General features: G+C 45.3%; 1 long non-coding RNA gene and 1 pseudogene across 1 annotated transcript; one reads left to right on the top strand and one right to left on the bottom strand.

Annotated features, from left to right (window-relative positions):
* Window positions 1-4,993: 4,993 nt before the first annotated feature.
* Window positions 4,994-9,246, top strand: LOC147326796 (zinc finger protein 277-like; annotated as a pseudogene).
* LOC147326795 (uncharacterized) lies at window positions 9,021-11,479 on the bottom strand. The gene is made up of 2 exons (XR_015130508.1): window positions 11,142-11,479; window positions 9,021-9,465 (listed from the first exon to the last, which is right to left on the bottom strand). It is a non-coding gene; the product is annotated as an uncharacterized LOC147326795 (long non-coding RNA).
* Between the last annotated feature and the right edge of the window lie 2,061 nt (window positions 11,480-13,540).

Here is a 13,540-nt window from a genome sequence, read left to right as displayed (position 1 = left end):
GATTACCTCACTTTGCCCCACCTGGGGCCCACATAGACATGTTTTCAGGGTCTGACTTGCATTTGCCCATGTGCCACCTATATAGTTTGACCAGGTGGGCCCCACCTATGTCATCAGTGCTAAAAAAAAATATTGATTACCCCACTTTGCCCCACCTGGGGCCCACATAGACATGTTTTCAGGGTCTGACTTGCATTTGCCCATGTGTGACCCATATAGTTTGACCTGGTGGGCCCCACCTATGTCATCAGTGCTAAAAACATATATTGATTACCTCACTTTGCCCCACCTGGGGCACACAAAAACAGCTTTTCTTTAAAAGACTATGTTAGCACATATCTAACCCATGTGAAAAACCCAAGTGGGTCCTACATGTGTTTCCCATTTTGGACCAAGTGAAGTGTTTCCCATGTTTGACCCAGCCAGGACCTACTATATGTTTCCACTTGGTTTTGCCCAAATGGCTTTAATGTGAGAAACCTAAGTGGGTCCCATATATAATAAACAATCTTGAGCCCACATAAAATATATGCCCATATTAACTTAACATAACCCACCTGGGGCCCACATAGACATGTTTTCAGGGTCTGACTTGCATTTGCCCATGTGTGACCCATATAGTTTGACCAGGTGGGCCCCACCTATGTCATCAGTGCTAAAAATATATATTGATTACCTCACTTTGCCCCACCTGGGGCCCACATAGACATGTTTTCAGGGTCTGACTTGCATTTGCCCATGTGCCACCTATATAGTTTGACCAGGTGGGCCCCACCTATGTCATCAGTGCTAAAAAAAAATATTGATTACCCCACTTTGCCCCACCTGGGGCCCACATAGACATGTTTTCAGGGTCTGACTTGCATTTGCCCATGTGTGACCCATATAGTTTGACCAGGTGGGCCCCACCTATGTCATCAGTGCTAAAAATATATATTGATTACCTCACTTTGCCCCACCTGGGGCCCACATAGACATGTTTTCAGGGTCTGACTTGCATTTGCCCATGTGCCACCTATATAGTTTGACCAGGTGGGCCCCACCTATGTCATCAGTGCTAAAAAAAAATATTGATTACCCCACTTTGCCCCACCTGGGGCCCACATAGACATGTTTTCAGGGTCTGACTTGCATTTGCCCATGTGTGACCCATATAGTTTGACCAGGTGGGCCCCACCTATGTCATCAGTGCTAAAAATATATATTGATTACCTCACTTTGCCCCACCTGGGGCCCACATAGACATGTTTTCAGGGTCTGACTTGCATTTGCCCATGTGCCACCTATATAGTTTGACCAGGTGGGCCCCACCTATGTCATCAGTGCTAAAAAAAAATATTGATTACCCCACTTTGCCCCACCTGGGGCCCACATAGACATGTTTTCAGGGTCTGACTTGCATTTGCCCATGTGTGACCCATATAGTTTGACCTGGTGGGCCCCACCTATGTCATCAGTGCTAAAAATATATATTGATTACCTCACTTTGCCCCACCTGGGGCACACAACAACAGCTTATCCTTAAATTACTGTGTTTGCCCATGTCTATCCCAGGTGGAAAACCCAAGTGGGTCCTACATGTGTTTCCCATTTTGGACCAAGTTAAGTGTTTCCCATGTTTGACCCAGCTAGGACCTACTAAAAGTGCCCACTTGGCATTGCCCATATGGGTTCAATGTGAAGAACCCAAGTAGGCCCCATACAAAAAGCCCAGTTTGAGCCCATGCCCATATGGTACCCATCCAGCCCGAGCAAAAACCAGGTGGGGCCCATATATACATGTTGGCTGGGTAGCGCTTCCACGTTTTCTCATAAGGAGTTCCACTTGAAAAACTCGGATACAGAGACGGCCGTTGGACTGCGGCGCTCTTTGTCTTAACATTAGCAACATTAGCTAGCCCTGTCTTTCTGGAACTCTTCAAACAGTTCTCTGTGGTCATGTTGAAGATGATGGTGGAGTCGTGTTTCCTCTGGTGGTTGCCACGAGTGTTCGGCAAGTTTTGCAGAGCACCTGTGTTTGGAGAACGTCGTCTTTACCAAATCCAAAGTACCTCCAAATAAGCGAGGTACTATTTTTTAGCCACGAGTTCATAGTCAGTAGCGTTCTCGTCATGCGTCTCGCTCTCAGCCATTACAACTCCGACTCGTCGCTGCAGCGTTGTTCGCTCCCCACCTACATAGGAGGCGGGCCTCTAATCCATTTGATTGGTTAATGCCGTGAAGGGCTCTGTTCGACTGGTCAAATGTGTAAAGGGGTTTCTTTGATTGGCAAATTCTTTAAAGCACGTGCGTAAACATTTTAAGGTACCCAATTATCGCAGTTTGCGCCGTCTTTTGCAATGGGCCCATCGCACAGGCTGATATTGCGATGACAATAAATTTTTTATTTATTGTGCAGGCCTAGTACACAGCTGACAGCTCTATTTGACAACTGTTAGAATTCATATTATGGCAAGAACCAATCAGCGAAGGAAATGTCACGGGGTGAAACGGGACAAGTTATTTAGAGTTTTATTGTGCATGTTTTGCAATGTTTTATCTGTTTTAATATTTTAATATTGTATATTGGGTTTGTTTGTATGAGCTTTATTGCATGTTTTTATCTTATTTAAATTGAACACCTGTCCTGTAAAGACTCCGCCCCTACCTGATAGTAAACTGATCACACCTGCGAGAGATCCCAGAGAGGCCAATAAGAGGGCCTGGCAGACCATAGAGCAGCGGGGGGGGGGGAAAAAGCTTGAGAGAAGGCTTGAGAGAAGGCTTGAGAGAAGGCTTGAGAGAAGGAGAGACATGGCATGGTAACCGGTGTGGGCGACGGCCGCGCAGAGCGGCACAGAGGCCCGGCTATAGGCAGCTGGCCAAGGCGTGCGGCAAAGGAGAACGAGACCAGAGATCGCGGACGACCGCGCACTGGAGGGAGTGATCGGAGCTGAGCGGAGAGGTCTGTGCTGGTGTTGACGGGAGGTAGCTCCTCGCCGAGAGAGGCCCACGGCAGGGGATAGAGAGGCAGCGGGATGGCGCCTTATGTCCCCGGGACGGCGAGTCTATGGCTACGCGTGTGAAGCACAACACAGTGGTGGGCGGAGTTAGGAGCTCTGCCCATCTGGGGTAAGTCCCGATTCATCCCGTCTAAGACGAACCTCCAGTGGAATTTAAGAATGGTGACTGCCGCTGGCCCTCTCTCCCTTTTCTAGTTGGCATCAGAAGGAAGAGGCCGACAGGACGGCGACAATCCTGTTGGTTTCTGCACCGTTTGGACTTTTATATCGTGGCGGATGCCACTGGACTGTTAATGTTGTGTTTTATTGCTTTTTATTGTGTTACCCCTTGGCCAAGGTTGTTTTAATTCATTTTGCATTTTTAACTATTTAAATATAATAAATTATATTTTAATTATACAGTTTTTTTAATCGTGTGCTTTCCCTTGGCGGCTCCACTGCTCTGTCTGTTTGGAGGAAGGTTTCCTTCCTTTAAAAAACGACACTGTGGAAATAAAATCAGCCTTTCCGCTCCGTTACAGAAACAACAGTCTGTCATTTCTTTAAGAACTGAAGGTCAGTCAATCCAGGAAATTGCAAAAACTTCACAAAAACCATAAAGCGCTACAAAGAAACTGGCTCACACGAGGACCATCCCAGGAAAGCAAGAGCCAGAGTCCCCTCTGCTGCTGAGGATACATTCATCCACCAGCCTCAGAAATCACAAGTTAACAGCTACTCAGATCAGAGCGCAGATAAATGCCACATAGAGCTCCAGTAACAGACACACTCTACATCAGCTGTTCAGAGGAGACTGTGTGAATCAGGCCTTTATGGTCAAATAGCAAGCAGAGGAGATTAGTTTGGGCCAAGAAACACAGGGAATGGACATTAGACCATCTGTGCTTTGGTGTGATGAGTCCAAATCTGAGATCTTTGGTTCCACAAAGGTGAACGATGGTCTCTACATGCATGGTTCCCACCATGAAGCATGGAGAAGGAGTGTCTGGTAGTGTGTGCGCCAGTGAACATGAACTTTTAAAACTCAAAATATTTTTTTATATACTGGTTCAAAGTGTTTGTGAAATACTTTGTTCTTTATGCTGGACTAACAAACTGCAGTCACAAAGACTGACTGTGAGCACTTTTCGGTGATTACAGAGTCATAATAACGTGTCATATATGAGATTATCACCATGGCATGACATCACATCATGTATGTATTTGCAATATTTAAAAAAAACAGCTGACAGTGTGTTTTCATATTTTCATTCTGTGCTTAAAGGGAGAAAGGTTTATTATTTCTGCAGTATTGCTGTCATTGCTTTTATCTATAGTTTTTTTTTGTTGTTGAGAATAACAGAGTGAGTCAGACTGCAGGATGAACACTGAGCTGTTTGTGCCCCCCAGTGGTCTTTGACCACAACGTGCTTCCAGTGAATTCCCGAATCCAAGCTGTGTGTCATCAGCAGCCACTCCACCTTAAAACTGACTTCACGTATAAAACTTGGGTCATTTATTTAAGAATTTGCACCATATCCAGCCTTCTTGTGCCCCCCTGTACAGAAACTCAAATGTTATTTTCAGACTTTTATTTTAGGGAGCCTTACACCTGTACACATGGTACACATTCACAAATAACGTTTCATTTAAAAATTTGTAATAGAGGGGAGGACACATATGCTAATGTAATGTTAATAAATGGGTATTTATGAACACTAAACTTTCATGTTCAGAGAACACTCTCAGGTATATCTTGAGGATCTGAGTGTTCATGTGATTTATATTCTTTGCTATATATATGCAACAACGTCCAACGTTACATGTTAGTCAACTTCATTCACATTAATTAACCTTCAGCTATCGAAACTTGAGTTTTTATATTTCCTTGAACCACTTGAATGCACCTTTTCTAATTCGTGTTTTACCGGGGGTCCGCGAAGGCGCTTCGTTGGCATTTTACGGCCTCCGATTGGTTTGGTTTGTGTTATTTGCACCACGTGACACCAGACATGGCCGCCAGCGAGCCGAGTAAAGACGGTAAGTGTGACTTTTTAAACGTGTCCGCGGCTTTAATGCTGATATCTGGTGGTCTGCGTGCAAAGGTTTGGGTGTCGGTGACTCTCCGAGTCTGTGGGAATCCACAATCAGCAGAAAAAAGGCTAAAAAAAATCAGAAAAGCAGGCGGGAACCCGCCCGGCTAAGCTAGCAGGCTAGGAAATAGCTGGGCTGCTAACTGTGATTATACAGCAATCTCTATATTCAGTCAGTACTCAGTCTGACAGCTGTGAAGTTTATTCAGGATTTAACAGCGTGTAAAGTCTGAGTTCGATTAATGAGTTATTTAATTCATTAATTTATTTATTTTTTTACTTTTAGATCATAGTTTTGTCCCCACGGGTGATGAAAATAATTGTATACAGACAGATTTTTGTAGATCAGAGGGAAATGCTTCTTCATGCCAGGCTGTACATTCTCGCTTCCGCTTGGTTTTGACTCACCTGGTCTGGAGTAGAGTGTGTGTGGTATATAAGGTGTAGTCTCTCTTCTGCTTTCTCAGGTAAGGACAGCATTCTGGAGCCGCTGTGTTTCCCCGATCAGCCGGCTGACACCTCCAGCCCTCCGGTGTTCAATGTCCCGGCTCCGAGCCGCTGGTCTGCCTGTTCTGCTCTGAGTCCGTCCCACCGCCGCGGAAAGACGTCCTCCTCAGACACCTGCTGATGGAGCACAAGCTTGTCATCGCCGACGTCCCAAAGTACGAGCCACACATGCTCCGGCTCACTCGTTTAACTCTCGGGAACACGTTTGGATGTTTTTAGCATTTGGAACTCGATCATTTCACCAAAGACTTCCTGTAATTATTTGGGGTGATGGGGGGAAACCCTTACCTTACAAGTATAAATATATACAACAAGTCCAGCATGTCCACGCCTGTTAGTGTGCTGCTTTTATGAACCGTGACGAAGTGTTTCTGTGCGCCGGTAAACCTGGCTGTGAGTCGGTTTTTACTGACGAGTTTCCTCCATCAGGTACTTGCTGTACTGGAAGGGCAGATTCCTCGAGCAGCCGCTCACAGATTTCTGCAGCGTCATCAAAACCAACTCCACGGGCCCAGTCGGTGAGTTCACTCAAACCCACAGAGGACCTGACCTTTCAAAGTGAACCACGCACACTTCCTCCAGCTCTGATTAATGACTCATTAAAAACTCTTCTTCCTCGCTGACCTGACAGAGAAGCAGGAGGACTACTTCCTGCTGTGTGACGTCCTTCCAGAAGACAGAGTCCTCCGAGAGAAGCTGCAGCAGAAACGACTGGTGAGGAGACGTGACACTCGGAGCATCCTGAGTGAATCTTGTGCTGCTGGAAGTTTCGTTTCTTTTAAACTTTATTTTGAGGCAAAGTCTGAAAATCAGGAAAAATCAGAAAAATTGCAGATTTGAGTGATTTGACACGCTTTGTGTCGTTGTAACCTCTGCACTTTAAATATCTGAGCACTCTGAGGTAGTTTTCTGAAGAATTCCTCTGAGCTCTTCTTCTGTGCTCCCACAGGAGGAGGTCCTGGAGCAGCAGCAGAAGGAGCGAGACGACAGCAGCTTCCATCGTCTCTGCATGTTCTGCAGCGAAGAGTTCACGGGAAACAGGTAACGCGCCGCGGGATTCCCATCAGTCCTGGAAACCTCACGTGTGTTAGATGAAAGCAGACAGAAGGTAGAGCTTCCTGAAATCATGTGACTAAAAGCTTCTTTGCTTCCTGTAGTCATCTCTTATGTCAGCCTGGATGCAAAAGTTTCAATCAAGTCCACTTCCTAGTCCTCCTCTGATCCTGTGTAAATGTCTGCTCGTGTCATCTCTGTATCGTCCGCAGTGATTGGTCGGACTGGCAGGCTCATCCGGTCTCTGCAGTGTGTCTGTTCTGTGATCACCAATCGGAGACGTTGGAGCAGATCTACGCGCATATGAAGGTACGGGAACGTAGAAGTTTCAGAGAAGGAAAATATCGTTTTCTGCTTTTCATCCCTGAAACGATTCTGCAAAGGCTTCTGGGAGAACGGAGACAGTGCACACTAACAGGAAACGATCTGCTTCCTGAGGTCTCTGCAAACATATGAATCCATCGTTCGCACAAAACATGGATTTTACTCAGAAAGTGCCCTCACACACAGACGGACCGAAGCTGAAGAGCTTTTAAAATGAAGCGCCTTTTATTTTGAAAAGTTTCCAAATAAATACATGATTGTCAAAACTTTAACGAGCAAATAAAAATGTTTCCTCGTTGTTGGGTCTGTGTTTCCACAGGCCCCGCTAGTTTAGAGACTTATTCATCATGAAGGAAACAAGACATAACAGAACATCTTCAACCGGTTTTTCACTCGCTAACGAGGGAAGTCTTTGGTCAAGAACCAGCTCTTGGAGCCCACGCCCCTGTCCTGTCTCAGGCCCGAAGTCCTTCAAAGAGCAGCTTCCCCCGTAGCTATTTATTGACATGGCAGTTACAATACACAATACAACACAAGCACCTCCCACTGTAAAACCCCCCAATGGTTCTAAGACGTGTGTGTGTGTGTGTGTGTGTGTGTGTGTGTGTGTGTGTGTGTGTGTGTGTGTGTGTGTGTGTGTGTGTGTGTGTGTGTGTGTGTGTGTGTGTGTCATAAAAGCAGGAAGCTCACAACAGATCTGTCAGGATGCATCTGCAATAAAAGCTCCCCCAGCACAGAGTGGCTGGAGAGGTCAGAGACAAAGGAACATCTTGATCCTATAGGTTGAACTCAGACCGTACAAATTTAAGAAACACGATGACAACATTCAACAATTAGACTTAACACTCGTGAACAATAAATAAATCTAGGATTGGACGTCGACTGCAGTCCGATTTTGTCGTTGATTAAACGTTCTGGTTTAAAGTCAGAACCAGTTTCCCAAACGTGACTCTAAGTTTGTGCTCACGAGTGACGAGTTTACCTGAGAGGCAGAAAAGTTTCTCTCTGCTTTCTGGTTTTGTTATTTATGAAGTCTGTAACGGGCGTCGCGTGCGTGACCCTGACATCTTTCTGTTTTGTGTTTGCAGGAGGCTCACGGCTTCGACCTCCACCTCCTTAAGACCGAGCTCAGTGGGTGAAATCGCCGTGGTAATTCGAGCGCAGTTTGCTTCTATTTCTTCCTTCTGAGTGTTTCTAATGTTCTGTCCTCCCTCAGACCTCAAGTTCTACCAGCAGGTCAAACTGGTGAACTTCATCCGGCGGCAGATCCATCAGAGCCGCTGCTACGGCTGCACGCGGATGTTCGACTGCCGGGCGGACGCCCTGCGTCACATCGCGGCTGAAGGTCACGTGATGAAACTGCCAGAGATGTCCGCCTGGGACCAGCCGCAGTAGGTTTAAGGAAGCGCCTGCAGAATTAACCAATGAGAGCGCGGGCTTTAAAGCTGGCGTACAGCTGCTGATGAACGTGGTCAACGCCACAGATGTTTACACTTCATTTGGAGTATTTTTATCAGCTGAGGAAAATGGCGTCCTTTTTGGGACTAATTTGAGCCTGAGCACTAAACGTCGTCTCGCTCCGCAGGTATTACTTCCCCACGTACGAGAACGACGCTCTCCTGTGCACGCTCTCTGACAGCGAGGAAGGCGACGGTGACGAGGAGCATCGCGGCGAGGAGATCCCGGTCATCGCGGAGGACATCTCTAACCTGAGAGCGCTGAAACAGTCCAGTGTCCTCAAGCAGCTGCTGAAGGAGCGAGGAGGCAGCAGCTAGGACCACAGACGGACACGTGTCATACGTTTGACTCAAAGGCGTCTCTGACGTCGGCTGAGCTCAGCTCATGGTGACCACATGCCACATGGCTGGAACGCAGCGGCACGGGTTTGAGTCCGGCCCTTTCCCTCTCAACTATTTCCTGTACGTCTCTACTTAGTAAAGATAAGAAAGGCAAAAGAAGAGTCCTCTCCACAGCTGGACACGCGGACGCCATGATGTCCGCTGAAACGTAATTGCTCTGCCTCGTGCAATGAAGCTGAAACATGCGTTTTCTTGAATATGAATTTTAGTACTCGAGTAAAAATGATTTTCTTTTGTAACTTGTAACTGAGCTGGATTCAGTGCTGTGGTGGACGAGCTCATCGTCAAGATGAGACGAGAGACTCTTTATTGTCATTGCACAGTCACACTTAGAACAACAGCACTACACAATTGCAAACTGTCCCGCGTCGGCACTACGCACAACACAAACAACACAACACAGGAACTTAATAAATGAAAAGAATGAGTGTATGTTTTACTGCACATTGTTATTATTATTGTTGTTGTTGTCCCCTCAGAAAGCCCAGGGACGTCTCGTGCCTGAAACATCTGTCCTATTTGGTGTTTCTGTTGTTTTTCTGCATCGCTTTGCTGAGCGACACCTGCCGTATGGTGGAGCCGAACTGCAGCGCTCAGAGTTTTCACCGCGTCCTTCGCGTCCAGGCTCACGTTCACGAACATGCAGCACTGAGGAGAGAAACGAGAGGTCGCTGCAGGAACTCACTGCTGTCAAACTTCCTGTTTTATCCTCATTTCGTACTCTGGCAGGCTGTAGGACATTTTGGACAATCTATAATCTTCTAACACAAAAACATACAAGTGTTCACTGAAGTAAACACACAGAGCAGTAGCAGATTTTTTTAAGTGTTTTATTTATTTTCATTTGCTGCTAACTGCCTTGTTTTCATTTGTAGTTTTTGTAGTAGGAAGAACTACAAAATCTACAAATAAACAAAGAGCAGTTAGCAAATGTAGTGCTCTCCACTATGTGAAGCCCTCACATGAATTTTTAGATTTTTCAGTTCAAGCCAATTAAATGAAATCCAAAAATTCAGCCCCAACAATCAAATGATCCCCTATGAGCAAGCACTCTGGCAACGGTGGAGAGGAAAAACTCCCTTTTAACAGGAAGAAACCTCTGGCAGAACCAGGCTCAGGGAGGGGCGGTCTTCTGCCATGACTGGTTGGGGGGTGAGGGGCAAAATTAAATCAAACATAAAGGAGAGCACAGCGTATTTATGACAGGTCGGTGGACTGTGGCTCGAGTTCAAAAGATGCTCGAATCCCGCCTGAGGTGGTATGGACACGTGATTCGAAGCAATGAGAACTCAGCAAAAACGACTATTAAGGATCGACCCAGATGGACGCCGGCCTCGAGGCAGACCCCACAGAGCGGGACATTCGCTTCAGCTGAAAATCTTAGAGGCGACCCAGAAAGCTGCAGGAAACGCAACAGTTAAACCTTTACACCACACGAACCAGGCGATTCTCTTTCTGTTGTCTCTTGTTCCCGTACCGCTGGGCGCTGAAGATTTTCCACAGTTTGTCTGAGTTCTGCCATCTCTTGCCTGAGTTGTGTGTTTTCTCGACAGAGTCGTGTGTTTTTTTGAATGTGTCGTGTGACATCGTTACTGAGTTCTATGTGTTCTTTACTGAGTTCTATGTAGTTTTCACTGAGTTGTGCGTTTTCTAGATTGAGTTGTGCGTTTTCTAGCTCGAGTTGTGCGTTTTCTTGACCGAGTTGTGTGTTTTCTCGACCGAGTCGTGTGTTTTCTTGAATGTGTCGTGTGACATCGTGACTGAAGTCTATGCACATTTCATTGACTCGTGCGAGTTCTTCGGTGAGTCGTGCGTTTTCTTCCCAGAGCTGTGCGTTTTGATGCCCGAGTTCCTCTCTCGTACGCTCCAGTTGGTCTAACGAATCTCCACTTGCCTGTGACATTTTTGTAAAGGTTTAAGGCTCAAGGGAGTCAAAGGGTAGCTGTGTCTCAAACAACTGTCTCTTTCTGCTGTAAACTGTTGAACGAGCTCCTATTTATAGACTCGGTGGGCGTGGCAGAGAATGCGATGTCGCTGTGACAAAACAATGATCCTTTGATCTTCTCAAAGGATCATTGTGATGTCGCCGTGACGTCACGATGATCGTTCGAGAAGATCAAAGGAGCGCTGTGGATCATTCTGCGCATGCTCAGATCAATGAACGGGAGAACTATTTGTAAATACTTTGCTAGCTAACAAAGGTGCTTTTAGCAACAGCTGGTGGTGGTTCGTCGCTATCAACCCTTAAACTCGTGAACTGGCTCTCTAGCTTTTCGATTGCTACTGTTGTCTATCACATATGTATTATTTGGAACCCAGCTTACCTGTAAAAACAGACACACAGCAGGTAACAGGAACTACTCGGTGCGCCAGCTCGGCACCACTAGGCTGTGTCCCAATTCAGGGTCTGCACGCTTGAAGTACGCGCACTACGCACGGTGCGTACTATAAGTATGAGAAGTGCGGAAGTGAGAGGCTTGTGAAATAGGACGGTCTTGCCTTCGTCGCGCTGCTCAGGTTGCCTAGCAACCATGATACTAACCGCGAGAAACGTGTCATACAGCTTTGTGTGACAGAAACGAAGGAGAACATGTTTTGTTCATTTGAGACCAAAGGACCGTAAAACATGATTGTTGGGCTTCATTCCTGTGCTGAACAGTCATTTAAGATTAGCTAGTAAATAACAATTAGCTGATGTTGGTCATGAGACTAAAGTCATCTCACTGTGGTAATGTAAATATAATATGGCCAGTATTAAAGTTATAGTCAGATTATTATGATATATTACAGCAGTGAGCTTGAACAGTTGTTTATATGTCCTATCACCTTAAATCTTCACTCAAAGACGAGTATCTGTGAGTGTGTATACAGATGTGTTATATATAAGAGACAAATATTGTTCGTTTAATACGTTGGCATTATTACATTTGGCTCCATGCTTACATATGTGTATAAAGCAAATGTACGAGCTGTGATAACTGTGTCTGATAGAATGAAGAGTAGACTGATATATGAAATATTCCTTTATTGGGTGAGAAAATCAGACCATGTCATAACTGCTGTAAGTCACACAGAATAGACATCAGAGCCTTAAACAGGCTGACGTCTGCTAAATGGGTCAAACTGGGCAGAAAGTCTACAAACACATAACATCCTTATAGAATATGATGTAACACTATAGATCAACTTAGCTCAGAATATATAAAGCATATAAACAGTTACAGCAATATGATGCAACAAACACAGCAGCTACTGATCCAAAATCCTCAAAGCTTCATAGAACTGAAACCAACATTTATTTTAGCTCCATTCTGCTGCTGATACAGACTTTAGGTTTCTGAACATTAAACTTGTTGCTGCCTTTCATGGTGTGTAACTTGAAGGCCCTGAGTACTCTGAGTACTTTCTCCCACACTGGAAACACTGGGATGATCACATTATGTGAACATTACCTAATAAGACTGATTCAGCACAGACAGTTCTGTTAAACTTTCCTAGCAGTCCTTCACAAACAGGGAACAGTCTGTCTATTCTCTCCATCTGTCAGCTGCTGCTGGCTCTTCCTCCTCCTCTTCCTCACACACTGCCGAGTTTGTCCTGGTGGATCATCAGGGCTGCAAAGCCTCACAGATGATGTGCAGCAGTGGGTCCCTCAGTCTGTCCTCACTCTGGACACTTGCAGTCGTCACACATGGACATCAAATGTGTGATAAGCTGCAGGATTCAAACACAAGTGTAACTTATAAACACACGTTCATACTTTTATTCCACAATCAGAGAGAAAGAAACAGAGAGAGAGTGCAGGACAGACAGACAGGTGACAGTCTCAGGTGTACACACTGCTACACAACAGCACCAGAGAAGCAGGATTTAGTGTTTGTGTTATTACGAGTGTAAACAAGAAGAGTTCCAGATGGTACAGTGGACACATGTGTGACTGCTGTGATTAAAGCATCTTTCTTTCAGCTTAACGAGTGAACCGTCAGCTCGTTCAAACACACGTTAAAGTCCGTTTGGCTCGACACCACCGAACAGAGGCAGCAATATAACACAGCTCACATTAACAGTGCAGTGGATCCTGCTTGTGCCGTGATATTCAGGACTGCAAACCGAGCAGCATCACTGACTTTCAGCTTGTTGTGTTTGTGGATATATGACTGACTTTAATTATCCACAAAATCATCAGATTCTCTGTAAGATTAAGGTTGACTATATATATATTTATTAGGGGTGCAACGATACACAAAATTCACGGTTCGGTTCGGTTCGATACTTTGGTGTCACGGTTCGATATTTTTTCGATACAAAAAAATGTTCATGCATTTTTAATTTGTCATTTATTAAAATTATAAATATATATTTTAACTCAAAAGTACAGTTTTTAAATTTAACCCTAACCCTTGTGCGTGTTTTTTATTTTGACAGCGAATGCGCACCTGCGGACCACTTATGTGCAGCCCTGGTTATTTAGCTCGTCATATTGCAGCCACAGAAATAATTTTGTCCATGAAACCATAAAGCTGCACTTTCTTTTTGCCTTATAGTCTGATTTGTCATAACTTCTCCGTTTTGTGGTAAGCTTTTCTTTGGCTGTCACTTCTTCACCCTGACCTGTCTTATTTGGCTCAGCAGAACTAAAATATATATCCTGCTGCTTTTACACACGCACTCACATAAGCTCAGCGATTCTCTGCGATCAACCTCTCACATGTTTAAGCTGCGG

Source organism: Aulonocara sp. 'chitande type north' Nkhata Bay, linkage group LG7 (assembly GCF_057382095.1).
Source record: "Aulonocara sp. 'chitande type north' Nkhata Bay isolate Kocher_YH1m ecotype deep benthic linkage group LG7, A_spYH_male_GT1.1, whole genome shotgun sequence".
Classification (NCBI taxonomy): domain Eukaryota; kingdom Metazoa; phylum Chordata; class Actinopteri; order Cichliformes; family Cichlidae; genus Aulonocara; species Aulonocara sp. 'chitande type north' Nkhata Bay.
The sequence above is the reverse complement of the archived record's forward strand: the minus strand, read 5'-3'. Positions and strand labels throughout refer to the sequence as shown.